Genomic DNA, 26,360 nt, shown 5'->3' on the forward strand with positions numbered 1-26,360 from the left:
CTTGAGAGTTGGCTCTAAGAGCATCCCCTGCTTGCAGAAACTTTAGGCTTGCACTAGTTAGTGAAGGGAAAGTGCTTTTCAGACTCATATTTTTTTACAATCTGCTTTTTGCACAAGCATGAATATTCTACCTTAACTATGTTAGGAGTTGAGGCTCGGTTCACCTCATAATTAATTAAGGCAAAGTAATTTATTTAAGATTAAATTATTTTGTTATTGTGCACAGTGGCTAACCTTTCACATTTGACATATTGCATAGACATTTTATTTTATTCACAAATGTCTGTTTAAAGAAATGATTAGTTCTGTAATGTGTTCAGCAAGGCTTCTTTATAGCAAAGCCCTCCTGGGAGCTCTTATGCAAATAAAATCCATCTGGAGATTGAAAGTAATGCAGGTAAAATTATGAACAATATACTTAATTTTTAGAAGGATTTAAAGGGATATAAAGACACACTTCACTAGAAAATCCAAATTACAAGCACATGTCCTAGTCACTGTTTTTCAGAAGTGCTCCTTCATACAGCATCAGTTGTCCTCCCCAAACTATTGAAATCTGTGTCGTGTCAAATATGCATATGATTTATGTATTTACTATTTTTTACAGCTTAGTGACTGGCTTGTATTGGGAAGAAAAACCTGCTTACAATTTGTAAAATTTTCAGTGCTGCCAGTAGTTCATTAGATTATGTATTCTAGCAGGAGTCTTTTACAGCTATTAGGAAATTATTTTATTTAGTTTCTTTTATTTCAAAATTAAAAATGGCCCATGAGTGGATGTTATCAGGACATGTATGATAGAAATTAATTAAAAGTTTGTAGCAATTGTTTTCTGTAGCTATGGGAGGACAAAATAGCATAAAAGGAATGTCTTAGATGTCTCTACTTTAAAAGTATATATGCTATGGAAATTTTGAGTCAGAGAGTGTCACAGTATGGCTGTTTTGTAAAATTTAGAAACCTTTACTTCCATGAACCAAAAATATGATTACTAAATCCTGTAATTTCAAATGTGTGTAATCTATAGAGTCTAATCCTGCTTTACCACTCCCTCAGAGGTAAGCCCAGAAAGGTACAGGGCTTTTTTTTTTTTNTTCTTTTTTTTTTCTTCTTTTTTTTCCATCAAAAGAAAAGAAAGTAGAGAGAAGGGAAAGAATAAGAAAGGAAAGGAAGTAAAAGCCTGCTGATATCTGGGGGAGGGAGATGCGTGAATCCACTATTAAAGTACTCTTTTGGGACACATTTTCACTTTTGTATGACACACTTCATTCATCATTAGCACTGGCAAAAATTTAATGGGGATAATTTTGAAAAGTTTGATGCATTTCTAAAGGTAATTGCATAACAAGGGGAACAGTAGTGACTTTCTTTTGTGTTTGGGAAGGTTAACTGAGTTTCCTGAGTTTCATCTGAAGAATGAAAAACTGTAACTGAACAATCTGAAACAATCTTTGTTCTTTTGTTTGCTTCAGGAAGAGAAAATTTTGGCATCAAGAAGCGTCATTAGTAATATAAATATTTCATCAACATGAAACTACATTGTCCAACTAGTGTTCCACTTAGAGTTTTGAAAGACATTTACTTTTATCTTCATAGGCTAAAAGTTGCTTCTTTTCCAACCAGATCAACTTCAATAGTGTCTTTATTTGCTTAATGTAAGGAAAAAAATTTACATTTCAGGTTAAAAATCATGCTCCTCAGTACAAGAGAGGTATGGGATTGTGCCCTTCAGACTTCTGAATGAAGCTGGGATCTGTGCAGATTGTCGAAAAGGCAAGATGCATAGCAGGACTGTCAGCAATCAAAACAAGTCAAAATCAAAACTAGTGGATAAAAGACATATCCAATCACTGTTGTCAGAGAGAGGCACACTATTCTTGCAGTTTCTTGCGGGAAAAATGCTGTAGAAGGAAAAACAATTGTAGTCAGCTTGTGTCATCAGAAAGTGGGGCTGCAGTCATAGGATTTTGGCCTTAAAAGCTTTTAAATTCAATCAGATCTCTCAAATCTTGGGGTATATCAAAGATTCACAATGTACAAATTCATTTCCTTCTGTAAGGAGGCAAACCCCTTCTTCTCATCAGGAGTAAATTCAGTGGGAAGTCTAAGAGAAAGAATCATCTAGGAATTTGTCTTTAAAAAGCCATTTTCAAATAAAAACCTCTGAGATTCTTGAACTCTGAAGTGAACCATCCTAAAGAACAAAATGTTAAAATTAAGGTTATCTGTGAGGCCTTTGTGCATTTGCTTCACAGTACAGGTCTCATCTGAGACCGTGGAATATCACCTAAGGTTTCCCTCCTATGCAAGATGTGCCAGCTGATAATATAATACTTTCTTGCTTTCTTTTTAATTGTAATTCAGCAGTGTGTTGGCCTGTAGTTGCTGCCTATCCTTAATGTTTATCTATAATATACCCTGAACTTTGATTAATCTTTTAAAAATTCTTCCACATCAAACTACTACCTTTTTTTTAATTGGTTTGGTTTGGTTTGGTTTTTTGTTGTGTGTTTTTTCTTTTTTCTTCTTTTTTTTTTTTTTTTAATTATTGCTGCTTGCAATGTGATTCAGAGACTGCAGTTGTTTCTGACAGTTCCTGGGAAGCTGAGCCAGGTGTCATGTTTGTTTTCTATTTGTAATATATTTTTCTGTTTTATTTCTCTGGGTTATGGATTATTCTGTAAGTTTGTGTGCATGTGTATCTCTACATATGTATATATATGTGCATGTGTGCATATCAATGTGTCTATGTATAACATTTCTCTTATAAATCTGTATAGATATTACACCTATAATATATATGTTTTCTTCTTTCCTCTTAATCTTACCACAGTCTTTTATATTGAATGTGTTAGAGTCTGGAGGAAAAAGTGAGGAAAAAAAGCAAAAAAAAGAAATATATGTTTTTCGGTGGCTTGTACTGTACACAAAATATTTTGGAAGGTCCTAAATAGAAACAGTTTTGCTGCATGTCAATTAAACTGGCAGGGTATCTCTAATGGACTTCACAAACCTTGCTAGACCACTTTAATCTGGAATTCAGGCCTGCCTTGGTTTCTGCTACAGCCCAGTGCAGTCCTTCCTAAGCTGCTTGTTTTCTAAGTTTAGCAAACAGTCTCGTTCAAAATGTACTGCAGACCTGCAGCCTGACATTATGGAGGTCTATCTTCCCATTTTTCAATTTTCAAACTTTAATGTTTTTTTCTTTGTCATATTGTCCAAGAAAGTTTATTATCACTTGAAAATCAGAAAGCATGCTTTAAACTCTAATTGTGCTTAAAAATGGCAGGTCTGTTCAAACTTTTTGTTTGTTTGTTTTTAAAGTGGTAATTTCAGACTTAAGTAGAGACCAGGAAGCATCCTTCTCAAGCAAATACTGCCATTTACACTGCAACACTACCAAGCATATATGGTAAGAAATTCTCATGGGAGGGTGGAGGGAAGGCAAAAAATTATTATTTTACCTGCTTACCTGATGGCTGCTAGAACAAAAATAATCAATTTTGTTATTAATTATAAACAGGAAGATGGCTGTTTATTTACCTAAGAGGCTTCCCAGTAATTAGATGTGTAATTGCCCGTCTGTAGATTTGCTGGCAGAAGTCAGTCTCATATTAGTAGTGAGTAATTTTTTTGTTTGTTTGTTTCCCTTGAGAACATATTCCAGAGTAGAAAAATGACCAGCAGAACTGGAATTGGCTTACAGCTTTTCTTGACATTTCACAGATAGTCCAAAGAACAACTGGATATGGTGAATAAGTTCTATTTCCTTCAGAAAAACTAGTTTCTTCTGTCCAGGTAAAAAGTATGTTTGTTTAGCAGTGAAAGAAGCCTGCACTGCCTGTGCTATGCGCAGGCTGTCAATAAATAAAGAAGTTCAATTTCCAGGGCTGTCAATAAATATATTATGTATGAGGTTTTTCATTATGTTCAGATGCAACTTGAGGTATTGTCTCTGCCTTCTTGGAACTAAAGCTATTTTTCTCAACTAAAATGGGATTCCCTTAACACATATTTGCAAATACATTGTTAATAAGCCAACGAATTGCATTTAAAGATGGCAAACAGGTTATTTTTCTTTTCTCTTGATTCCTTCTGTGTGCTTTGAGTTAACTGAAAGGTGATCTTAAAACTTCTTTTTATGCTGACTTCATATACTGAGAAATGCAACGTTTATAGATAAACACTCTCACTTTTAATGAAAATTATTAGCTATTAACATTTTGCTTGGAGGCATAAGCCATAGACCAAACTCCATTCAAATCCATTAAATATGCTTGAGACCCAGCTGTCAATAGGCACCATGAAGTAAATTTAATTTTCAGAGTCAATACAGAGCACAGCTGCATTAAGCATAGGATAATTCTGGCACATTATTAATTTGAATGGCCATGTAAGGCATTGTCTAGACAAGATATAAGCCCAAGTTTTCATAGGCAATCTGTACATAAAATGAAGTATGTCAAGGTTGTAAAGAATACTAATAACACAGATCTGGCCTATTAACCAATATTGATTGCTCTTACTGCGACACAGTTCAGTAACTTTAGCGGTGAAATAGTAAGATGTTCAGCACTGCTGCTTCTTTTTGAAAAGCAACACTAAGCATGGACTTTTTCAGATGAGGCTTGAATGCACGAGATCTCAAATGTTTACTAGCATTATGCATGATTTCTAGTAATCTATTTCTGTGGATTGGGCCATTTTAAAAATAGGAGATTCATCAAAACCAGCAATTAGTCTTGCTGGTAATATGAGGCATTTTTATTTCAAATGCTGTCAATATTTGATTTTTTCATAATGATTGTAGCCATGCTCTGCATAAATAATGTCTGTTTTAAAAGGTTAAGCAAATTTATGCTTTATAATTTTACTATTTATATAGTTGTACAGAGTCTGTGTAACATTTCCAAGAAAAAGAAATAAGAAAGGAAAATTAATCTCTTGAAAACTGTACAACTCTGTAGCAAAATTTTTCCAAATTATTTCTGTGGTCCTGTATGAATTCTGCTAAATGACTGAGTAGTTTGGTGCTTGACCCATTCTGACAAATAGACTGGAAGTTCTTCTAAAACATCAGTGAAGTAAATCTGCTTCACTTTCAGATGATAACAATATCTGGTCTGCATTTTGTGGATTCATTCAGATGCTGAGCCTGGAGGCTTGGATTCATTCCTGCCAGCCCTGCCTATGTCCGCATTAACAAGTAACAGAGGAATAGAGGTGGATCTGCAGAGCACAGTAGTTGGTGCTGAGGACCAATATCCTCATTGTACATATTTCCAGTGTGTTTTAATTTGCACTAGGACTGGTGTGGTCCTGGTGGACTCACTGCTCTGTTGCTACTGTAAGTGCATCTTAAAGTTTTGTATCAACCAGGTCGTTTGTCCTAGTGGGACCTAAAGCACAGGAATGGAGAGAACTCTGGGAGATAAATTTCAGGAGCTGAACTAAACCCTTCACGTGCACAAAGCTTTTGGGTTCTTATTCGAGGTGACTAAGGAACACAGAATAATTCATAGGTTAATTTAGATTAGAAGGGACATCAGGAAGTCCTCTAGACAAACCTTTTAAGCTAGCAACTAGGCCCACTGCAGTGGAATGACCACCTTCACAGGTCAAGTTAACACATGCTACTATTTGAAACACTGCTAACGTGTTTTTTTCTTTAACAATTGATAGAAGACAGGAATAACAGAGTTCAGCAATTAAAGTTAGTTGGAATAAATGCTTAGTATTTAATGCATAAAAAAATACCTAGTTATCCAATTCTATCACAATAGAATAATTCACTCTTTCTGAGATTAATGGAACATTTTATTATCTAAATAGAAGTATGACTAACACTCCTAGTTTTACCTTAGTTAGCGCGACACCAGAAAGTATTCTTTATAAAATTACGATTTTATGCCTGTTCATACTTTTATAAATAAGTATGCTGTTTATTTAGGATGAAATGTACTGCAAAAGTGAATCCCGAAAGTTAATTTGAAAGTAGTAAATTATTTCCTTGCACTTGCTTAAAATTTATGTTTCAGTGAAATCTAGTGTTCCCTTATTTCTTTATTATATAACATTTAGTTAGTTTGTCTGGAATTAAGGCTGATTATTAAATTACATGTTAATTGTTAACTAGATTCTTACTCTTCTGTTTTTCAAACAACCTTTTGTAGAATTCTTAGTCTTTTCTCATTGCCAAATACTAGCATTTAGAATTCATGAGACTGAAGTAAAAAAAAAAGAATTCTAAAGAATGAAAAATAATTTCAACATGTAAAACTATTTTTGCCTTTTTTTTGGTTTGGTTGGTTGGTTGGTTGGTTTGGTGGTGTTTTTTTTTTTAATTGGTTCTCAGGAAAAAGTCCAACTCCAGGAAAACAAACTCTGAAAGGGACAATAAATACTCCAACATTTGCAACAAAACCATGAGAACTGACATGACCTAAAATTTTTATTCTTCTATGGACAATTTTCCTTGAGGAATCTTACTGCTAGTTGATGTTTCCGTGGGACATGAAATAAATTCTTGGTCCCACTGAAGTTTACCCAATCAAATGCACTGTTGCAGTCTGCCACTGCTAAAATTGCACCTCTTTTACATCTCTTTTTATCATATCGAACTATCAGATCACAGAATATTTATTTTGTTTCCTTTTTGTTGCCTTTTTGTATGCCTTAGGTCTGCAGTTAAATAATATTTGTTATCAGAATAAATATAGCTTCTGTTTTGATTCCTGTATGTATATATTTTCCCCTCTTGGTTTTTTCTTTAGAACATCTGTATCAGGTTAAATATGATTGCATTCTTTTTCATAAATAAGTTCAAATTGTATGTGGGATATTATAAAATAATAAGTATTTTCTGATTTTCAGATTGCTTTGTTGGCATAATACAAACATTTTATAATACAAAGTTTTTACTTATCTATTTTGACTTCTATAAAAATAACCACTGGTTTCTAGCCTGACTGGTTATTGATTGCATGAGTAGTTCATGGTATCTATAATTTTCCTACCATCTATTACAGCAATAAAGAATGAAATTATAATTTTTCCAAAAATCTCTCCTTTATGATTTTCCAGTTGCATTTTCATAGTTAAGTGTAGCTCTTGATTTCTACATATAGTTTATTTCTGCTAAGTGTTTCAAGTTTTCTTTTTTTTTTTATATATCCCTAGGCCACCATGGTTTGGGCTTCTTTATCCCACTGTTATCCAGCAAAGAGTTTTGGAGACCAGAATAGTCACTCATTTCCAGTTTTGTGAGAGAGAAATCTTTGTAGAATTTCAAATGGAATGCTCAGATTTTAATACCTGCACTTTTTCTGCGTGGCCCTTCTCAAAACAAGGAGGAATCTTCTGCGTATGTAGGAACTTCCCTCTTTCTTTTCAGTGGTGCATGACCTGCAACCTTAGGTCTGAATACACATGAATATTGAGAGTGATTTTCATGTGAACCTGGACATTTTGGGTAATGACAGAGACAGTTACCAAGCATTTTTCTTACACACATTGAACACCCTTTTAAAAAGAAAGTGGAGGCTTTGTACTGTTCTTACACAGTGATGGGAAGTGTCACACTCACCTGGTCAATAGCTAAAGAATCAGAAGTCCCCTTGAGCAGAGAAAGAATCAGAAACAGAAGAATGCAAATATTTGTTAACTCAATATGAGTAGCTTTCAATATGTAGTGTACTTTTGAAAATATTGAACTCTATAAATCATTTTACAGCAGGGCTCATCAAAAAGATGCAAATGAGATACAAATCCAAAAGTTATATTTCTCTTTGAAACACACTGAAATCATTGAGATGAATATTCTCCTTGCATTTATTTCCAGCTACCAAATGGTCTTGATGTCTGAGCCACTGCCTGTAATTTAAAACTGCAAAGGAGAAACTTGCTAAAATAAAACTGCATTAGTCTGCTAACACAGTGCTACACCAGTATTACCACTGAACATAACCAATAAAATTTGCCATATACCAATATTATGTTTGTATTCAACTATTAAGAACAGAAACATGCTTTTTTAAGCAACTCCGACTTGTGGATCTTTCAAAGAAGACTCTTAGCTTTTATCAGAGTAGAAAAAAATTCTGACTGATATATACAAAGGCAGTTGAAATGTTAAGGAAGTTTAAAAAGATGGCTACTAAGAAAAGAAAACACAATCTACTACTGTTTTGGAAAGAGTGATTTGAAGTGTCTTCTTCCTGAAAAAGAAAAATAAAAAAATAATCTCAAAATTGAGCAGATCAGTTAATATATTTTTATCAATGCCTTATCTCATGGATGTTCTCTGTGCACAGTGATGTGGTATTATGACAGTATGGTATCTTGTAATGGACTTACATTGCTCACATTTGAGACAGAAAAAGCAGCAAAAACTTGTAGGCTGACTTTTAAAAAATTTTAGACTAGTTCCAATAGCTTTTTTGTATTTCTGGTTCTGGGAAAAGCTCAGCTGTGCCTTGGACATGAATTTCATCCCTCTCCTTCCAGGCTTTGGTTTCTTCTCTCAGTAAAAACTCTAGATGCATAAACCAGCAGGAACAACAGCATACCCCAGGCACCTCTCTCCTCAAGAGGAGAGTAGGAGCAGAGAGTGCCCTGTTGTGTGTTGCCAACCTTTTACACCCATTGCTGCTTCTATTACAACGGAGCCCCCAGAGTCCTTACAAAATGTTAATTTTCCTTTCATGACAGTCAGGCACAAAGTACAGGAGGTAGAAGTGAAGAATAAACAACAAAGAATAAGACACTAGCAATTAGTTCGGGTATTTTTCACTCCCATTAAATATTTCAGAAGGTGACCCATGCTGAGAAATTGTCAGCACTTCACCGCTGCAATTATGGCTCCAGTGGAAATCTTAGTGAAGCTAATGAGTGCTTTCATGTACAGAAGGCCCACTGGATTAGTATCATTACTCACTGTACAGCCTGGGAGAGTGGCTGCAGCCAAGACAGGCGCCCTACCGGGCTATGGGCTACACCAGCACATCACAAAACACAGGTATAACCCCCGCCACAAGTTTCTTCCAATCTAGCTGTAGGCAAAGGAAAGGAGAAAGGAAGCACCTCAGCTCCTTTTAGCTGCAGGCCAGAGCTCAGAAACAGTGAAATAATCAGCTGAAGGTCATACAGAAAGTCTGTGGCAGAGCAAAAAAGTGAATGCAGAGTTTCCCAGGTGAAATCCAGCCATTTCAGCATCGGACTGTTGTTTTCTCCTAATCATTCACATGAGCAAACAAAGAATGTTTTTTGAGTAATTTTGTACAGGGATTGAGGCTGCCCAGCTGCTATTCTTTCACACAATGCCGTGACACATATCTCTTTCACTATAGTTTTCTTTAGTAGACTGTAAGTTACTGACTATATGCAGGTAGAAATAGTAAATGATATAATTAGCTAGATAATTCTGTTTTTCTTCAGTAAAAGCTTAATGGTTTGTATAAGAAAGCAGTAGATTCCTTTCAACTGTTGTTGTTCTTTGCATATGCTGAAACCACAAAGAACATTGATTATTTTAACTATGCTCAATTTGCCTTTGAAATCAACATTCTAAAAAGCAAAAGAGCTTAAACAAACATGAAAGTAATCTAATACTGACATAAACATGAAAGATAATAAGATTAATATGAATTGATCTAAATATTACTTAAAATAATTAGTAATTATTTTCTCATGGCATGCCATTTAAGTTAAACTGCTTCTTAATTTTACTTAGAAAAACAAGCAGAGCATTACTTCCCAGAATTTTAGTTGTTTTTGTTTATGACATTCAGTAAAACAATGGGCAAATATGCCTTTCTTTTTATTGTTTTACATTTTACATACAGTTTGTAACCAACTAGTCTAGTTTTGTAACAGCCAATTTTGTAAGGACAGGATTGTTGCCATTTTAATGCTGTATCGTTTTATTACTTTAAACCATGAACCAACTGGGTATATTTTTTCTTTCTTGGCACCTTTTCTACTACTTAACTTTATGAAAAGCAGTAACATGAAGGAAACAAGTCATACTAATAACCCTTACAGCCACCAAACAAAAATGGCATGCATAGAAAAAAATACCAGTTAAATTTCAGTGCCATTTGTCAAATTAGCTGTGGGGGCCAACCCCCAAATTAACCCAGTTTGGCATTGCTTTCACTACCTCAATCCCAAAGGATTTATTGGAAGTTTTGGTCTCATAAGAAACATAACATTTGTTTTTCTTCCAAAGGATTACCTGAGTTATCTGAATATAACTAAATTTTGGAAAATAGGATGAAAAGCTGAGATCACCAGGTTTTCTCTCAAGATTTAAAAATCTACCTGCCTTTAAATAGTCTGGCAACTGTTTTCTTTTGTGATTTAAGAAGTACTTTCCTTGACTGAAAGGAAACAAAAAATATAATTTGGATAAACTATTTTTGATTAATTAGTGAAATATTTTAAACATTAAAGTGAATTTAAAAATAAATCCAAACAGGAAAGATATCTGGTTAGTTTGGTAGAAATATGAGTATTTCCATTGTGTTTCCTGTTCAGCTCTTCCGTATGGATTTATGAAGTTATCCTCTGCATGCCAAATGTAAGACAAAATATGAATGAACTTTTTGTTCTTAAAAACTGCAATTTGTACATATTTATCAAGGTGTTTCATTAAATATAATTATAGTTTCTCTATAGCTGTATTTGGAAGTCAGGTAGGAAAGGCTTGGAGAGAGATTTCAATAATTGCTCGCAAAGCACAAAGACCAGAAACACTAACAGTTTAGAAGAGGAAAGCTTTCGGACTTGAGTGTGAAAAGAAAGGACCTTGACACATGGCAGCTGCTGTGTGGAAGAAAGAATAATTGCTTCCTGGCCTACTCTTTCCCCGAACTTGTCATTTCACTCAAGACGTTGGGACCCTCACAACGGACATTTGACTTTCCTAGAGCAAGCAAAGGCAAAGGCTCTTAGGCCTACTGAAACCTAAGAATAGCTTTATACCAAGATGACTTTCAAGGCAGCATTATCACAAAGGGAGCCCTATGAAAATGGTCCTTAATGGCATGGAACGATTGTGGTAAGGAAAACAGAGGAGAAGACAGGGCCAGAAGTGCACACTGGAAAGGAAAGAGGAAAAAAATAACTCTATGTTGCCATGGGGGAATACAGAAAAAACTGTCTACTTCTTTAGGAAACTCAAATATAACATTCAGATTCCCATTCTCCTGTCTTCTTTCCTCCATGCTACCTCACCACCACCTTCCTTTATGTTGTAGATATCTGCACTTTTTACATGCCTATTTCCACCAGAGAAATGGCCCAGATCCCAGAATATCACAGAAAGGGCTGTCAGTGTCTTGCTAGACCTGAGCTGCAATGCTAGTCTCAAACTCAAGACCTCATAGGTTTAAAAAGCAAGGGGTGCTCATCTCACTTACAAGGTCAAAACTTAGCCAGTGGTCAGGAGGAGAATTTCTGCCTCACACCATGAAGATGAGCTTTTTACTGCCTAGAAGCACTCACCTTTCAAGTGAATCCCACTTGTCTCCGAACACAAATCTCCCTCAAAGGTGACTTAATCCATGGGCTAGTGAATAGGTACCTCTTAATCTCTCCCGTTGGAAGTGCTCCACTTCCAGTATATAATTAACATTCATTGCTGCAGGGACTGTGACTGGATTCTCCCACATTCCAAGGGAGTACCCTGACCACTGGACTGTAGGATTTATTTGTAATTTTCCCCTCTTTCTTCTAGCCCAGTTAATATTTCATTATTTTTATACACAGGCATACAGACAAACACAGAGAGTCATACACTCACACATCTATAAAACAGTATCTCTAATAATAGTCTTAGCAATACATGCCTGTTTTCTACAGCTGGAGAACAGCAAAAAGTATTATAGATGCCTGGCACAGGTGTACTGTGTTCGTTAAAACAAAAAAAAAAAAACCACAACAACCAAAACAACACAAAACCTCTAAAATGGAGAAATGAATAATTTTTATGTTAGGAAGCAAATTTTTTACCTATTAACATAACCACCTCACAAAGTGGCTGAAACACATCTTTAGCCTGTTGCAATGACTCCCAGTATGTGTATATTGAAGCCGTGCAAAAATTCTAAACCACAAGTTACTCTCTGGGTTTTAGTTTTTGTTATAAGCTCAACACTCAGTTCAGGTTCACTGAAAGGACATTACAAGCCTGGAAAGTCCACAAATGATGTAATGCAGACCTCTCATGCAGCCTACTGTGTTGCACAACACAGCATGTTGACAGATAGCATTTGCTCCTCATTCAGGGGTTACTATCACTGTAGCACTCCAAAGATGCAGAACTGTTTCATGTAAACATCACTAAATGAAGAGCCCCTTTATGTTGATGAAATGCAGGGAAAGATAGGGAGGCAAGAAAATTATTATTTTAAAGTGCTTGAAAATAGGTCAGAGGAATGATGCTTAGGCGGCAAACTCCAGAAAGAGCAAGTTGGGCATGGTGAGATTTATGGTACCCTGTGAGATTTTAATTCTGCTCCTGTGTGCATCCAGCCTATACTCTGTAAGAAGCAGTCTCATGAAAAATACCCTGCCACTATATAATTAAGGTCTGCATGATAATACAGATTCACAAAGGATCAAATAAAATTTTTTGAGACATTTTTTGTGTTCTTCCATCTCAGATGGAGCATGGAGCCCTGTGAACATTTTAAGCTAAATTTCTCTACATATGAGGACTTAAGTTTTTAAAAAAGAAGTAAAAATCAGCAGTTTATTTTAACAGTAATCTCCACCTAGAACAAGCAGAGCTAATTGCTACATTTTGTACATTAAAAATTATTTTTAACTACTTAAGCTAAACACAGAATCACTGTGAACAAACACATAAAGTGGTTGCTACCTCAAGGCAATCTTGCCCTACACCAGCTTTTAGAAATATGGGCAATCTAATTGGTGTCAGAACACACCAGCTGATCTAGTGGCATACAACTAGAGTTTTCCTGAGGAATCGAAACGTAAAAACCAAAATAATAATTTGCGAGAGTTTGTAACTGAGCTGTTCATGGGTGGACTATAAGGAAAAAAAGAAATTACTTCTTCAGCCTATAGGCTGAGTTGATTGCTTTTTTTTTTATCTTTTGAGATTTGTCTGGGAGGAGAATGTTGCTTTACCTTAGAGAAACTATATTCAGTGAGTTGTCATAAATACTACAAATTTCACCCAGTCTTTCTCAGAAATTTTATTCTCTCTGTGGAATAGTCCTCAGCCACATAGGAAGTACTCACTGAACAAGATGAGAACTGAGGCAGTGAGAAAGGAGATTCCTTCACAATTACCACAGAGGGACAATGTGCAGCCCTGTAATGACTGTATTTTCCTAGTCCAGCTTGTGTCCCCCTGCACAGGAAAGGGAATATGTGTTGTATCATTGGGGTGGCAGAGTCCTCAGTTCTACCCTATATCTTGGCTTTGTAGCAACTACTTAAGAGCTTTCCTGAGTTGGACACACCAGAGCACACAAGGAACGCTCCCCTTCCACAGTCTCTTAATCCAGCTTGTTTCTTTAGTCAGAGAACAGAAGGGTAGATTTGTCACTAAAGGAGGTACAGTTTGCTTTCAATCATCTCAGAAGAGAGCTATCTTTGAAGCTTCTGTTTCTTTATGCCCCTGGCAGAAAATAGTGGATAAATTTAATCTAAGAAATGAATTCCTGCTTATAACTGTTATTTGATAAATCTTATTATTCTGATTATTCAACAGAAACCACTCCTGCATGGTAGTTATTATTCTCACACAGTTCTAATCCATACCATGTAGCTTTTGTACACAGATTAGTATTTTATTATATCTAAACTAAATATTGTTTGTATAATCTAACTAGGTATTTTGCAAATAAATACATTCTGACCAGAGTTACACTATCTGAACAGTAATGTAAAGGTTTGAATACTTAAAGAATTAAACAGTTTCTTTCCCAAAATTTCTGTTGCATTAAATTAAACATCCAGCTGGCACCTTTATTTGTATCTCATTTCTTTCCTGTAAAATATTTTGTGAAGATGCATGAGATAAAATAACGTTAGAAGATGGGTGTTTGTAATTCAAAAAATGTCCTGCTAGTGCTGAAAATATTGACATTTCTTCCTGAGGTTCTGACAGAAAACACAATACACTGTCTTATGTCAATGGAATAATTAGAGATTATAGTAATTCCTGCAAGGCTTTCATATGTGGCACACTCTGAGAAAATTTCAAAAGATGAGATTTGCATAAAGGTGGGTGTCAGGAAGTACCAGGTGCCTCTTCTCCTATAACAACGACCTACTAAAGAGAAAAAATTAAAACTCCTCTGGGGAAAACTGTTGGCAACGCTCAGGTAAATGTTGGGAAAGCCTGAATTGCAAGTGGAGAAAGGACTTGTCAGTATGCTCCATAGCATGTAAGGGAAGTGGTATATGAAGAAAATAACAAAGCATTTAGCATCTTTAGATAAAAATCTGGTAATGAAAACAAATGATAACTGCTTGCACTGATTTACAAGAACACTTCTACAATTCTTAAGCAAAAATAATGCCTTTGAAACATCAGCGAGTTAACATCACTTCCCTTCTCCTTTTTCCTTTTAATGTTGTGTATATATTTTATGTGCATTTTATATACATTTGTCAGGAGAATATTAATGTTCTGCTTTATGATTACCACCACCTTTCTAATCATTGCTTTTTATTATTCTTGTTCAGTACAGCTTAGCCACCAAGCATGAGCAATGAAATGGGGGGAAAAAGAAAAGCAAATACTGTATTATATCATCATCTGGGGAGCGTGATTGTTTCTGCTGTGTTAATTTACACTAAAATCTATGACCCAGTGAGTCTGATTGATTGCCAAGGGCAGAAATCCAGCCCTGGCCTAGTTTATTTTGTGAACTGTAGCCTCAGATATCGCTGCAAGCCACAATGATATTGATTTGATATACACTAGATGGCTCTTTATGCTCTTTGGGAAATTTATTGTGCAGAGTCAGAACTCAGACAGATGGGGAGAAGCTGCTCTTTAAATTGAAGAGGGTTATCATGGTTTGACTCCTGGGTCACTCGGGTTACCAAGTGGCCTGAGCGTGGCTGGGTCGGAGCAGGCTCGAGGGATTAGTGCTCATCAGTTTTGAATGTCAAATCTCCTCGGTGCACTTGAGTTATTGCTAATAGGAACTTGCTTGGGCCTATAACATTTGGATGGCCTATAACTTAAACATCATAACCCTTTCTTCATGTCATGGTCCTTTAAATTATGGCTGAGCATACCACCTTTGCTCTGGACGTTTAGCAGGAGATGGTTGTGTGTTATAAAGAAACTTGCCTCCAAGGTGGACTATGCCATTACAGCTGTGGTCTGTAGAAAAGCTTTACTCCTACACTTCCTGCTTTTGAGAGTGTTGCAGCCTCCCACCGTCTTCTGCTGCTCACTCACTGTCACCACCCTGGCTTTGCACAGGAGATACAGAACAGTGAAAGCTGGAGCACAAACCTACTTTTCCCCAAATTTTGTATTTTTCCTCCAAGAGGGAAGGGAGAGGAGGATGTCTGGGGGAACCTCTGTTTGTGGGACAACAAAGATTGTGATGGTGGGAAATCACATATTCTTTGGGCAATGAATGAATGAAGAAAATAAATGTGCTTCTAACTTGAGATAAAGCGTTCTTTCAGATTTAAGAGATTTTTCAACACAAAACAAGGAGAGGTCTGCTATGATTAGCCTAAGCCTAATCATCATTTTCACTTAAGCACTGCTAATTGTTAACCAATATTTCATGCTACAGTAAATGCTGAAGAGACCAGGGAAAATAATATCTATGAATTGAAAGGGAGACATTATTCTATATATCATAATATGCCCAAAACTTTTAATAACCAAAGAAGAACCTCACCATATTTTAATGGGTGTCTCTAACAAAGTTATAAACTGTTCAAAGCCTACATTTTCATACTCAGTGTGCTTGTATCAGTGTTTGATTCATTTCCTTTGAGATCAAGAGAATGATTTTCAGTCTCATTCAGAGAGGAAGGAAGTCCCACTTGTATCCAGGAGATGGGATAGGGCTCCATGTTGCCATTACAGTGAGAAAGATAACTCTGTTTCAACTTTTTTGTGGCTCCTTACTCACAAAAATTAAAGAGTTCTTTTCTATTTTTCTTCATCTGGTATATGATTCACACAGGAACGGGAGAAAGAAGAGTTTGTTTTTCTTAAGTACCTGTTTTGTTTTCTTGATCTGATTCTGGTACAACTGGGAATTCATACTTTTAAACAAAATACAGTTTTCTGCAAACTAAAAGTGTAACACTTACTTCCAACAAAATAAAAGGGAAAAAAAATAATTTAAAAAAAGCCTTTTGGAAACACACGTTTATTCTACCCCATTTTGCATACCAAAACAAAGACATCTCATGACATTAGTGGTAAATGGCTTAGCCTGATCTTTTGGACTCTGTTCTTGGCAATACACTGCAGCTCTAGCTGTGTATTATAGATATACTATTACCATTTAAATATAATACTGCCTGGCTTGTATTCTGGTCTGAGTTTCCTGGGATTTTACTCTTCATTTGAAATGAATACTAATTGAGAAAGTTACACATTTATATAGCTCCTGAAGAGTAACACCCACTTCACCTATCTCTCTATTGTAAATTAATATGTAGCAGATGGTGAGCTGAGATATTTTGACAGCCTACTTACAGCACCATCACTTTAACCTCTATCTGAAAAAAAAAATCCCATTAGCTTTTCTGCTGTTGGGCTCTTAACCCCCCAAAGTATCCCTAGTTATCATATCATGGGATTTTCTGCAATGCCAAGGAAGAAAATAATTAAAGATACCCTCTTCCATTTAAATGCTTGTTCTAATTTTACCAGGCATATCTTTTCCTCTTAACTTCCCCAATAATTTCAATTTAAATCTTCATTTAGAATGAGATTTTTCTTCCAAGGGGATTTTTTTTTATCTTCAGGGACAACTTAGTGCATTGCAGAAGCAAACACAGAAGCCCTTCCATATATTATGATTAATGTGGTGTAAGGAGCTCCCCTTGCTAGAAATGCAGAATCAAAGGAAGCAGAGCCCATAAGTAGAATTTAAATTCAATACACATTGGAATCGTATGGTTCAATTCAAAGTGACTCTAAAGGAAATAATTAGACACTCACCAAGGCTTTCAGTAAGAAACAACTTTCCCTGCTCAAAGTCCTCATTCAAAGAACTCAGTCACTTTTTTTTTTTCCCCTTCACTTTTTCCAATAGAGAAAGGAGGATTTTTTAAAGATTTGGTAATCCATGTTAGGAGTTTTAAAATTAAGTCTCATTTAAAAGAAATTATCTAACCGAATGTTTTCTTCTGATGGGGTGATAGAAGTGTTTTATTTGTTGCAAAATATAAATGTATAGGTCATTGTCAGAGATTTGCAAAAGCACTAATAGTGTGTATTTAGGACTCTTTCACATGGGCTGAAATAAGTTGTTGTTCAGTCCCACAGCATTGTTCACGTGCTGTTGTATGAGGTTTTTGAAGTCTAAGAGGAAATGCTCAGTAACTCTGAAACAGTATCTGGCCTGGAAGTCTCACATGTGCAAGATAACAAGAATGTCCTATACTTTGTGAGCTTGATAACATATGATTTACTTAGGCCACTACTTTTATCAAAGTCTCCAAAATGTTGCCTTAACTCTTTCATATTTTACAGTAAATGGACCAAAACTTCACTTGTATAAGAGTTTGATTTCCTTTCAAATCTCCTCTTTCATGAGACTGTGAACAGAAATTGTCATCTTCATCATTCATTTCCACAGCTCTTCTTTACCTGGACAATTTTAATACACACACATGCACCCAGAACCTAGCCCATATAGATTTGGGTTCTCTTTTTCCTTTTTCACAAATATTTATAAAAAACAAATGCTGACTTACACATACATATACTAAAATACTTCTCTTTTCCTTCCATTTGTGAGTCAATGTAAAAGTCTCTGTAGTTATGTCTGACACCTGGAAATCAGGGATGTTCCAAGTCATTACCACACCAGTGTCATCGACCGTGGTGCAGTCAGGAAAAGGTCCTCTTTTTCACTATTTTTTAACTCTCCCTGTGCAGTACAGAGCATTTTTTTCTCTGGATAGATATTCAGTCAAGGAAGGGCAAGAGAAGCTATAAACAGCACTCACAGGACACCAAAAACAGCTCCAAGTCTTACAAACTGCCTGTAGAGATTGCAACTGCCATTCCCAACCAAGCATTTCAAAGGCATAGATGAGAGCAGCTGGCTGGGGAACTGGAGCAGCGCAGAGTAGTCATGAGTCTCAGATTGGGAAGGATGAATTTCACCTCACCAGTCCCTTTACACAACCATTGCATAGACCCCCAATTACTCTGGCCTCATATAAGTGCAGGAGATTGAATTTCACCCAGAGAATTAGAAATACAAATAAACATTTTATTAAATAATTAGAGCTCATAATTGCAGATTACCTTTCATTTGTATTAGAGGAAGGCACAGTATGGTTAGACCCCAGAATCTTGTTTGGTGTTTACGTCACATCTGATTGCTAACTGACATTTCAGGATTGTTTATTTTCTTTCCTTCTATTTTTTCTTCCTATGTAAATTGATTCCAGATATCAGAAAAATAATTAATTTCCCCTCAGACTATACTGAGATATTAGGTTGAAATAGCAGATTGAGAACAACTTAAATTTTGTTTTCAATAAGAAAATACTTTACTTATTTAATTGTTAACTTTTAATACTTTCTCTTTGCAAGTCTGAGAGGTAACCAAAACATTTTTACTTGTTTTCTCAATTTTATACAGTATGGAGAATGTCAGTAACGTCCCTTAACACACGTCCAAGTAACATAATAAAGTCCCAATATTTCAGATTAGCAATGTCAGCAGGAGGCTTAAATATGACTTAGAAATGCATTCAGTCTCTTATTTTTAATAAGGTAAATAAGTCATGATTTTTAATAACACTTACAGTGCTTGTGGTTGATTAAAACTTTATTCTTTATTTGAATGGCTTAATTTGGATCTCAATACAAATTTTTAGATGAAGCCCTGCTAAAAGATTTTGAGCTGCTATCTTTTACACAGGGCTGGCACTCTGATTTCCCAGGAACTAAGGAAGAGCAGGGACTCAGTCACTCTTGGTGAAAGAGTGGAAAGATCCTACCATTTCTGGGGAAAACTGCTGACAGTCAAATTTTTCCAGAACTTCCAGGCTGGATAGGAAGATAGTAAGTTGTCTGTTGTGTCAAATAGTGTAGGCTTGTGAATTGCAAACTGCGAAAAGCACTTTAAAAGGACAAAGTCTACTGTGAGGGTTGCGCTTAGGACCTACACATTTTTCAAGCACTTGAGGTGCGTCTTGAATGCAAGAAGCAGATCAAAGAAGCCAACTATGACCCCCAGTCCTAGTGCTAATGTTTTAAAATGGAAAAACAGAGGCCTTAACATTTTTTATTAACTGGATTATTTTTCTACTTTCAATTTATACAGCATTGAATGTCTAGAATGATGGCACCTGCAGCACTACTGATAATACTTCTGATTTCACCTACGTTTGAAAATACAGTATTTTTGATTAACCGTGGTGGTTATTCAGAGGCACATTAATTGCAGTTACCTGGCAAGAAGAAAATCCTTCTCATGCAGGTAAATCAGACTTGAATGATAGTAGTCTCACCATTGGTAAAAGTGTGAGCGAAGGCATTAGCCAAATGTATGTAAAATTCAGAAATAACACTAACCAAGTGAGATGAGTTTGTATGGTCTTTTGTGCAACATAAGCTGCGCCTGAATCACCCCTTTAGGCACTTCTTTTTTTTTGGGAAAAAAATCAAATCATATAAAAAGCAAGTCACCAAACAATATTTTAAAATTGCATGTATTAGAGAAGATATATATACTTTCACTACTGAAAATGTGTTTTACACATTTACACATTTACTAAGGTTTAACTTCTAGCCATTTGATCTTATTATGGTTTTGTCTGGTAGATCAAAGAGCACTGTGTTATCAAATATCATTTCATCTTGGTGCAGCATAATACTGGGAACTCTTGTTCAGCTGATTATCTCCCACTGACCTTGCCTTCACCCCAGGAGTCCTTTTCATCATCACTACTTTATATACTACAGTCCCCCAACCATAAATATGTCCTTCACTCTTTGTGCGTACATGTAGGTTTTTACAACTTGCTACATTTACATGACCTCATATTGCCAAGCAAGCCAGATAGTCCTGCAGGACTGACTTGTCTTCTTTATTATCTCCTGTACCTGCTGCTTTTCTCTCATCTGCAAACTTTTATGGGTTGCTATTTAAAGTTTTCTTCTAGATCACTGATAAAAATAGAAAAAGTGTAAAACTATTTTTTCAGACCCCATTTAGAAGCACAGGCATTTGATGATAATTTCACCTTAGAAGCACTTTTTGAGATATAGTGGTTGGCCAGTTTTTAATCCATTTAATATATTACATGTTGATTTTGTACTGCTCCTATTTTTTAATCAAAGTGTTGTGTTGTAATAAGTGGAATGCCTCACTGAAACATCAGTAGTCTATATCAACTTGATTACCTTTAGCAACCAAATTTCTAATCTTATTAAAAATATATTAAGTTAGCTTGATAAGATCTATTTCTGGTTCACCCATATTGACTGAGACTAGGTCTTTTTACTCTCTTTTGATTCTTTGTACATTAAGTCTCCTATCAGCTATCCCATCATCTTTTCCCAGTATTATTATAACAGCAGGCCTGCAGTTACTGACATCATCCAATTTTCCCTTTTTAAATAATCAGTACCTCACTGGTTTTCTTCTAGCCTTCAGGAAAACCAAAGTATTTTAAGAATTAGTGAAAAGTAACAATAATAATACAGAAAATTAATGCTTTCAAATTATTGGAAGCAAATATTTAAAGCTACTGATCTCAAAATGCCCAACTTTAGAAGCCTTTTAGCATTATCCTGATTCTCCCTTAGTTTTGTGCAGTTCTAAGTTTATATTCATTGCTCTCCACTTCTCCTCTCCTTTACATTCATCTTATTTCTATATTATTTCTTAATTCCCTTTTTTTATAGCTGCCATCCCTTCGCCACTAAACCAGGCTGTTTTTTTAAATCCTCATAGTCTTTTCTGTCAGACATGGAATTGTGGCTTTTGTGGACATCTAGAAAACATTGTTAAACAGTTCCAAACTGCCATTTATGTTTTTCTTTTTGATTTCTTTCTCTGGCCTGATATGTCTTGTAATTATTTTCAGCTTTGTGAAATGGTCCTTTAAAAGCATCAAGTACGTATATTGCATTTTGGATGCCCTCCTTACTAGTCTAGCCAGCCTCTCTCTAAGAACACTGGTTTCCCTTCTATTGAGATGGAAACCATTCAACCTCTACAGCATGCTATCTTGTCACAGATGGCAAAGCAATTGTCTAAAAAAGAAAATCTTTTTCTGTGTCCAAGTTAATTAATTAGCTATTAAAAGTATTAACTTATATTTATTGCTGTTCGAATTTTTTGCTTTGCATTTTTTTTCTGTTTTGGTACAGGATATGTATTCTCCGATAAAAATGTTCTCCTTTCTCAGCACTTGTTTTCAGGCCTTTAGGAGTTGACAAACTGGAAGATGTCTCGCCTAGAACAGTGACCATTTAACTTGGAGGACTGGCTTAATCTCAGTCACATTTCATCTCCTGGCTCTCCCAAGACAGAACAAAATCTATTTGTATGTAACATGTCCCATGTATAATGCAATCTCTTAAGGAAAGAATCCCTAACCAGGACCATTCCATGAATCATGTCTGAAATATATGAATAAAATTTGTCAGATGGGTTCTCAGAGGTTTTTCTGTCATTTCCATACTGAAAAAATGACTGCATAACTTTAGCCATGCTGAGTTTATGCTGGGACTCCTCTAGTGAGACTCAGCTCTGGGTTAAGATTCCTAAATGTAAGAAGGAAAATGCACAAGAAGGTATCTTGGTGTACTGCAATTGTCTGAAGCTCCTACCCTAGTGAACCGATGTCCAGCCAGCACAGTCAGCGGCAATTCAGCTCACTCTAAAGAATCTCTGTCTTTTCCTAGTAGTGAATAGTTAATAGAGTTTATATGAAAAAATTAAACCCTGAGATATCTGGGGACAATGAGGCATTTTTGAAACTTACTGAAAAAATGCCAGGGAAGACTTGGAACTGTTTTAATATTATCGTATGGATAAGCTCACAGCAGAAAGAACCTCCCAGCTCACCCACAAATTTGCTCAACCCATCACTTGATTTGACAAAAATTTCAGTGTAGCTCTATGGTTAACACAACACCATCAATAAATATCCTCGGGTTTATAGTGGTTGAGAGTACATCCATGAAAGTGGCTACAAACATGAACTGAGAAATTACATGTAAGGCAACTTTATTAATGCATTGCTCTTGACCTACATTTCTTATCAGTTACTTGGTAGCAAGAAAAAATATTAGTATGTTAGGGGATCCTGATTTTAATTTTCATTAAAAAGCAAAATGAATGAACTCTAAGATAATGTTAATGATGTCAACACCAAGTTTAGTACCTGAATGTCAGCATCCAGATCTAAGAACCTATTCATATTTTCACTTCGTGAAGGACCAACAAGATAGGTATGGAACAGCTGCTGTTTGGAGAATCACTCAAGGTGTCTAACAATCCATTTGGGTTTTGCTGTCCTAATAAACTGTAAATGATATAATTTCTCACTCTTCCCAAATGAGACAGTTAAAACTTGTATAGAATGTAGCTGTTATTTTGCACTTGATTTAGGTGAAATATCTATGGAAGGAAAATTTGTGAGGCCAGGTGCAAAGTTTAAAATCACACTAGACTTTAAAGAGCCATTTCAATGCTTTCCTACTTCCTTTAATTTTTATGTATGAGTAATATATCCATAACAGCCTTATCTTCCTGAGCTTAATACCAGCCTGGAAACTGCACTCCCTGCTGAAAGCAAAGAGATTTATTTCTCTGATTCCTACCTTAATGTTTATTTCTTCCTTCTCTGTACCTCTTAAGTCTTCTTTAACTTGATTATTTTAGATACCTAGGCTTCCACAGCATCAGTCAGACTTCTCTACCTACTGCAGTTTCTTTGCATCATTCATCACAAAAATTAGAGACTCACACCAAAAAGTGCTTCAAATATGCCAAAGCCACTTTTTCCCCTTATCGAAACAGAAAAACTTACCAGGCCAGATCCAGTTACTTGTTCATTGGTAGATGCTGAGAGCTTCAGACCTCTTTTTCCATTTTTTTCCACCTGAATCAGCATTTCAAAAATGTTATGTTGATTTATTTTGTCACTCTAAACAAAGCTTAGGAATTTGGAAATTGCAGGTATTTTAAATGAAATCAATGGAGACTAAAGCCGAATTTCATCAGACTGTGTTATACATCACATGCATTCATAAGCTGCTGTTCATTATATACTAATGAACACATATCATTATGGTAGAGGTTGCTTTCTAACTTTAAAAGTAAGAATAGTTTTTAATATAGCTTTGCCGAGGTTCCTGATCTCAGACCATCAGTAAAGACAGCATTTCTTTTGTGCACTTATAGTGGTCACTGGTGTTAGTGCACACTGAGCTCTATACGATGAAAATCACTACATTTAGCCTGCTAATTAATCTCTCTTTTCACTTTCAATCATTTTAGAATCACTCAGCCTTGTTTTTGGCTAATATTATTAAAACTTAAGTCCCATGGGAAAAAAACGAGCACAGAAATCTATGTCTTATTGGCAGCCAGCATGATTTAGCTTGCTCAGTGCCAGATTTGAAGCTGCATTTGGGCAGTTATGTGCCAAATTGGCCTTTCAGTAGCTAAATACTGAACTTTAATTGAACTGACAAAAAACTATACAAGAGTCCTTTCCAGACCCATTCAGTAAAGATACTTTTCTAGCTTGCTGATTGCCTAATATACATAGCAGTCCTACAGGTATTTCAAAAGTTGTAATCACATGCCTGAACAAGGGGAAAAAAGTAAACAAAAGTTTTGGAAGCAAGACATCTCCAGGTGTCTGCATTTCTCTCCAGGAACACAGAACATCTGCTGAAGCAGGCTGTAAGATAGAGTGTAGATGACTCCAAGGAAACATGGCACTAAGTGGAAGGATTAATCTTCTGCAAACTTCCTTTGCCTCTGTTCTTACTGTTGCAAACTCAGCTGACTTATCATTTGCAGGAGGATTAAATGGATATTCCTGTTTTGAATCATGCTACTGAAAGATGTTTGACCTCTTTCTGTGTAAAAGTCGATGGATCCTTTTTAATAAATTTGTTTCCAACCGGGCTACACAAATACGGGTGCAAAGGAATGAAACCTGGGGGTAAGCAGAGAGGGTACTATAGCATATGGAAAGTTTGTATAAAACTTATGATGTTAACATGACTTCTTTCACCTAAGGAGAACCTATAAACTTACCTATTTTCTCAGCCTACAAATTCCTTAGTATTTCCCTGGGGACAGCTGAATGGTTCAATTCAAAGGATTTTTTTAATTCTTGTAACCCTAATCTTCATCATTATTTCTAATTCCTCAGTAAGAAACTAGAAATATTGATGATCTAATACGTTTTACAGAGCAGCACACAACCTTCTTTATGGCACTTACATCATTATGTAATATGTTATAAAGCAACTTGCATGTTGTAAAACTCATTAAAAAGATATATTTTTTTTCCTTAGGTTGAGTTCACGATGGTCAAAATTGAGGTGGAAAGCTATTAAAGTTCCAGAAATCCTAGCAGTACATGTTCCTTTCAAATGTTCTTTTCTGCCCTCTTACTTGGTGTTTTCTGTCACATTTTCAGTATTTCTGATGTGGGTCTATTGAGAGGTAATTTCTCAGCACGGCAGCTGAAGTAAGACTCCTACGGGATTAGTAACCCAACCTTATAAATTGTTACCTGGTTTCTGTCATTTACACTGATTTGGTCAGGACAGTTGCTAACTGAATGAAAGTGGCATAAGCCAAAGTGAAAGAAGAATGATACTGAAATATAATATAAAAATATAAATTAAACTTTTGTCATAAATGCCTGGACAGATTTTAACACTTGTCAGTGCTTTATCGACAGTGAGTTACGAGACACTTTGTCTGGGAAAACCACAGAAAAAGATAGTATGTAGAGCATTTTTAAAATTAATTTAGTGGTTTTAGCCTCTTACTGTTTTCAGCATTTCTCAGGTCCCTCTGTTTGCTACTCTCTTGCATACTGTATATGCAACTCGTGCTGACTTTGTGGGATTTTTTGGCTGCAAAAGCAGACAATTACCACGGCACACGCTTACTGCTCTAGTGGTTGGGAAAATTAGGGACTGTCATTACATTGAAATATCAGCAGGAATACAGTTCAGTTCTGTTCCCATTGAAATGAGTTGATTTCAGAAGAGCTGTGTCTCAGACTTAGATTGTAATTTGTTGTGCTGAAAATGGCCACCCCGCCAACAGCATCCTACTTCACTTATAATTTAAGAACTAGCATAACCTGTCAAATCTAGCAGCAAGGAGGCAAATCCTACTTCTGCAAGGGTAGAGCAGAAGTCTCTTAGCTGAGAGTAGCAGCCCCCCATTCTCTGTGGTGGTCAGCCCAAATTGTAATATCAACTTGCTCATATAGGCAGCACCAAAACAAAATTGTTGTGTTTTCAGTTTAAATTGGAGATACCAAAAGTTAAAAGACAAGATGTGTTGCACATTTAATTTACACACCATTTCACTCATTTTTAATCAGGTTACTGAAGAGACCTTGTCTTCATCTGTGCAGGTAAAGACCCTATCATTACATGAATATTACCCTAAGTCCCTATAACCTTTGGATAGGAAGTAAAACTGAGGTGATTATTTTCACTTTCCCAAGCCTTTGATGTTGAGACTAATTTCTTACTGTTAGTCATGAAAAACATAAACTTCAGGTATTCACAGAAGAGAAAAGGCCCAGGTATAAAGCATGACTTTACATAGGATTCCCCTTGCTGGATGAGGAGATAAATGATTAAACATATTGCAGCATATTTAGAACAGGAGTGTTGTTTCTGCTTTCTGGGAAATATCACTGCTGATTAAAAGCAATGCAGCTGCTTGGAGAGCTAAATAGATCCAATAAACTACAGGCCATACCCTCTCAGTGCTAATTAAGGTGTTAATTAAGAAATGTTATCTTGAGGAGGTGTAATTGAGGGAAGGAATCCTTCATGCATTTTTGTGTAACAGTAAGCCAAGGATAAGAAGTGGTAATATTTTTAAATCTGAATTTTTTAAATGAGAAGATATATTTTTTTCTCTTAG

The 26,360-nt window shown here is 35.8% G+C and overlaps 1 long non-coding RNA gene across 1 annotated transcript; it reads right to left on the reverse strand.

Annotated features, from left to right (window-relative positions):
• Positions 1-1,403: 1,403 nt before the first annotated feature.
• On the reverse strand, positions 1,404-11,580 carry LOC108496458. Its single transcript, XR_001874470.1, has 4 exons — positions 11,506-11,580; positions 8,183-8,216; positions 7,315-7,418; positions 1,404-1,901 (listed from the first exon to the last, which is right to left on the reverse strand). It is a non-coding gene; the product is annotated as an uncharacterized LOC108496458 (long non-coding RNA).
• Between the last annotated feature and the right edge of the window lie 14,780 nt (positions 11,581-26,360).

The sequence above is a fragment of the Lepidothrix coronata genome, unplaced genomic scaffold (genome assembly GCF_001604755.1).
Source record: "Lepidothrix coronata isolate B3197 unplaced genomic scaffold, Lepidothrix_coronata-1.0 Scaffold40, whole genome shotgun sequence".
Classification (NCBI taxonomy): domain Eukaryota; kingdom Metazoa; phylum Chordata; class Aves; order Passeriformes; family Pipridae; genus Lepidothrix; species Lepidothrix coronata.